The sequence below is a fragment of the Elephantulus edwardii genome, unplaced genomic scaffold, assembly GCF_000299155.1.
Source record: "Elephantulus edwardii isolate Elephantulus edwardi_28Jun2011 unplaced genomic scaffold, EleEdw1.0 scaffold00153, whole genome shotgun sequence".
NCBI lineage: Eukaryota > Metazoa > Chordata > Mammalia > Macroscelidea > Macroscelididae > Elephantulus > Elephantulus edwardii.
This window is the reverse complement of record NW_006399903.1, coordinates 3,084,851-3,089,493: the sequence shown is the minus strand read 5'-3', so window position 1 is coordinate 3,089,493 and position 4,643 is coordinate 3,084,851.

Sequence of the window (4,643 nt, the reverse complement as noted above, 5' to 3'; positions counted from 1 at the left end):
GCCACCAGCGCCGGGTCGCTTTCCCGCAGCCGGCGAGCACGAGAGCCAGCGGCGCGCCGACTGACTGGGAGGCCAGCCAATCCAAGGCCGCCGTGGGCGGTCTGGCAGGCGGCCGCGCGCTGACTGACTTATCATTTCGCCAATAGAAGGCTGAGACTGGCTGGCGAGGCGGGGCGAAGGTGGAGCCTCCGTGCCGTCGGGCAGGAGCCGAGCTGCTTGCTGGTCAAGTGCCCGAAGGCAGAACTGGAAGGTGCTCGGGGGTCACCTTGGAGGCTCCGCGGGCTGCGCCTTGGTCATTCCCCTGCGCGGATACGCAGCCTCCCTGGCACCTGCTATGCAAGTCCCAGCAACGTGCGGTGGCGCAGAAGGACTTTTTTAAGGCAAAATTACAAGATTCTCCTCCGTTAACAGCTGTGCTGTCGGTTGTGTGCTGAGCAGAACTGCCTCGCAGGGTTTTCAAGGTTGTGACTTTTCAGAGGGAATTGCCAGTTCTTCCTTCCAAGTCCCTTCTGGATGGTTTGAAGTGCTATCCTTTCAGCGAGTGGTCACGAGCATAACTTGTTTGTGACACCTCTTCTGCCCTTTACGTTAAACCTCTGAGAGCATGCACAGGGGAGGGGAGGGCTGGAATCCAGGTGTGGCTGCTGCCCCAAGGCCAGTCCACTGTTGTTCTTGTAGTTGTTGTTAGGTGCCGTTGAGTCTAGTAGGACTCCTAGCGACCCTATGAACAATAGATCAGAACCCCGACCTATCCTGTGCCATCCTCACAATTTCTGACACACGTGAGCCCATTGTGGCAGTCCCTATGTTAATCCACTTGGTTGACCGTCTTCCTCTCTTTCACCTACCTGCTTCCTTCCAAATCCTTCTCCAAGGAATAACCTCTCCTAACAACATGCCCAAAGTATGCCAGTTGACGCTTACCTATCCTTAACTCTAGGGAGCACTTGGGCTGCACCTTTCCCGAGACCTATCTGTTCTCTTGGCCGTCCATGGACTATTCAATACTCTTCTTCAACATCACAGTTCAAAGGAATCAATTCTTCTGTCATCCTTATTCATAGTCCAGCTCTCAGATGCATAGCGAGTGACTGAAAAGACCATGGCCTGAATCATGCACATCTTAGTCCTCAAACTGGCAACATTGCTCCGCAGTAATTTGGAGAGGTCCCTGAGTGCAGACTTTTCCCAGTGCAATACGTCTCCTGATCTCCTGATTGTTGGTACCAAGTATACTGATTGTGGATCCAAGTATGATGAAGTTGTTGACAGACTCAATCTTTTCATCATCTATCATGATGCTACCTATCAGTCCAGCGGCAGGATTCATGCATAAGGGAGGGAAGGGGCTGGAATCCATCTGTGACTGCTGCCCCAAGGCCGTTCCCCTAGACTGGTCATATTAGCTGGTCTTTGCTTCCTCCTGGGTCAGCAAAACGGGGCTGTTCTTCCTCAAAACTCACAATTTACTTGGTGACAAGAATGTCTGCATCACTGACAGAATGACTCAATCCCCTGGTAGTTTATCAAAAGAGAATCACGTGTGAGTGGTTAACGATCAAAACGAAAACCACCTGCAAGAAATATGCACTCAGAACAGGTTGTTTTGACCTGATTTCCTAGTCAGATGGACGCCTTGATTTCCTTTCAGAAGAAAATTAAAATCCTGGCGAATACTTCCTCTTTTGTCCTCATACCCAATTCCAGAGACTTACAGCCTCTTATTTGAGCATGCTTGGGCACCACTTGGAACACTTTCATAACTAAAGAAAGAGATGGGGAACACCCTGGAATTTTACACCAACTGGGTTTCCTTGGGGCAGTTTCTGCATGTAAGTGAATCACTTTTCCTTCTCTGAGTCTCAAAGCAGGGCATTGGAGGCTCCCAGTTCCTCAGGGACTCTGGTAGAATTCTCTCCATTAGAGACAACCACAAGCAATTGAATTCCAGGGTTTAGTTTCCTTTTGTTCTAATTGGGTGAAACTGTAGAGAACAAATCTGTTTTCCACTCACACAGTTCATACACATTTTGTTTGGTGACATTGATTGCAAGTCCCTCAAAGTAACAGGACTTTCACTCTCTCTCCTTAGCATCCTTCTTTCTATTTGTCCTTCTTCCCTGCTCTTTCCTGATTTCTGCGTGGTTTTTTTTAGCATGTATTAACTTTTTGGTATCATAGACTTAATTGTACTGAGAAGTATGTCACTCCCTGGTGCTATTTGTTATTCTTTTTATAGGTCTGTCTGTTGTTTGGCTGAAAGCTGATCCCTTAGGGGTAGAATCAGTTCCAGGCTTGAAGAGAATCTAAAATTGCTAAGCATTTATTGACAGCTAATAGCTAGCCAGGTGCTTAGGTAGGTCCTTTTCATGCATTATCCCAGCTCTGTTGACCTAGTGGATAGAAAGTTATGCTACCAGCCCAAAGGTAGGTGATTTTAATCTGCAGCCCTTAGGCCTGGCTTTAATTGTTTTTGGGCAAACATTCTTCTAAGTGGTATAGCACTGGTCTGTGCATTGCTGTACAGAGGTAACTGGTGGTTGCTGTGATGCTGAGCACTGTGACACTGATGTGTCAAATGCAATAATGATTATCCATGGCGGACAGTGTTTGGTGGAGCTCCCCATTTAAAACAAGCTTGGGAGCAAGAGTGGCATCCACTTCTGAAATAGCTTGCCTCCTGAAACTCCATGAACTTAGAGAAACAATGAAAGTTATACAAGTGTTCAGGTCTTTCATTTATAGGGTCACTATGAGTCGTCTAAGACTCAATGGCATTCAACAATAACAACAACAATAACAAGGTATTAACCCAAATTTACGGATAAAGAAACTGAGGCTCAGTAATTGCAAGGGTGGAATTTGAACCATTCACGATCCCTAAACCACCTTTCCATTCTGCACTCCTTGATTCACAGAAAATTCATGCTCACTGCCATCGAGTGAGGTCTACCTTAATGTTGTCCTAAAGGTCAGAGTGACACTACTCCACAGGGAGGCTCTAAATCCTTACAGGACAACTGCCCTTCTCTCTCCACAGAGCAGCTTGTGCGTTCAAACCACTGCTACGGAGTGAGAAGAAATAAGAGAGGAGAGGAGAGGGCGAATACCTCTCTAGTTTTATGCATCTGAGACCTGGACAAGGATTAAGGATAATAGAAGAAGAATCTATGCTTTTGAGTTGTGGTGTTGGAGAAGAGCTCTGAATAGCCAATAGACTGTCAAAAGAACAAGCATATGTCTCCAAGAAATTGCAGCCAGAGTGTTCCTTGGAGGTAAGGATTGTGTAGCTTTGCATCTCATATTTTAGACATGTTGCTAGGAGAGGCTATTCCTTGGAAAGGGACATCATGCTTGGAAAGGTGGAGGGTCAACAAAAGAGAGGGAGACCCTCAACCAGGTGGGTTGACACAGTGACTGCAGCAATGGGCTTAAGTGTGTCAGAGATGATGAGAAAGGCACAGGATAGGGCAGGTTTCAGGTCTGCTATTGATTGATAAGGTTACTGTGAGTCATAATTGACTCAATGGTACCTGAAAACAATAATAACAATTGCTTAGCATTAAATTGTGTGGCTAGGTGTCGGTTTGGGTCAAACAACAACTGGTTATTCACTCCCAAGATTGCAAGCCCTTGTATATTCCTATGAACTCTGTGACCTAGTTGGTAGGAAGTGGTCTGTCAACCCAAGGCATCCAGATCGAATCCACCAGCTGCTTTAAAGAAGAAAGATGGGTAATCTCCTTCCTTGTGTTTTACAGCCTCTGAAAACCCACTTGAGTGTCTAGTGATGAGTCGGTTCTGACTAGACAACAATGAGGATAATAAACACTACATTTGTTATACTTTGAACCCTTGTCTAAATCCCTGTATACTCAGAAGGGCCCTGGTAAACCCTGGGTTAGCATGCAATTCCACATCAAGTCCCACAAGAGCAAGACAATGGAATGATAAGCATTGTTAGTATCCATTGAGTTATTCCAACCCACACTGGCCCAATAGGACACAGTAGAACTGCTCTTAATGGTTTCCCAGGCTGTGAGTCTTTATAGAAAAAGACTTGTGTACCATTGAGTCAAACCAACCCATAGCTGACCCTCTGGCGGGCTTGCAGAGCAGTTAATTGCATGGGAGATTGCCCATCCTTCTCCTACGGAGCAGCTGGTGACCTCAAACGTGCGCCTTTGGGTTTGCAGCGCAACTTCTTGCCTCTAGGCCACCAGAGCTCCCTAGAAGTCTGCTACATTCAAAACAAAACAACCCACCAATGACCTTTTTGGTTAACAGTCCAACTCTGAACCCCTTGCACCACCAGGGTTCCTCATGATTCACAGCAGACAATAAAAATGTTCCCAAACTCTGCTTTATGTTTAGAAATTTAAAAAAAAAAATCCTGTACTCAAATCAGATTTTAACATCGAGGGGGCGTTTGTAAGGCCATAAACCACAGCTTGCATGTCTGGAACCCTGTCAGTTCATATAAAATTAATGACTTGATGTTGCTGGGCCTAATTAAACTTAAACAAGGTTAGGCTCAGACGCTGAAAATCCCAGGGTTGAGTTCCTGTGGTATAATAAAATAAAATGTACTCAAATTCTTTAACCACAAAACAAATGAGCTGGTTCCTCTCCCCTCTTATCCT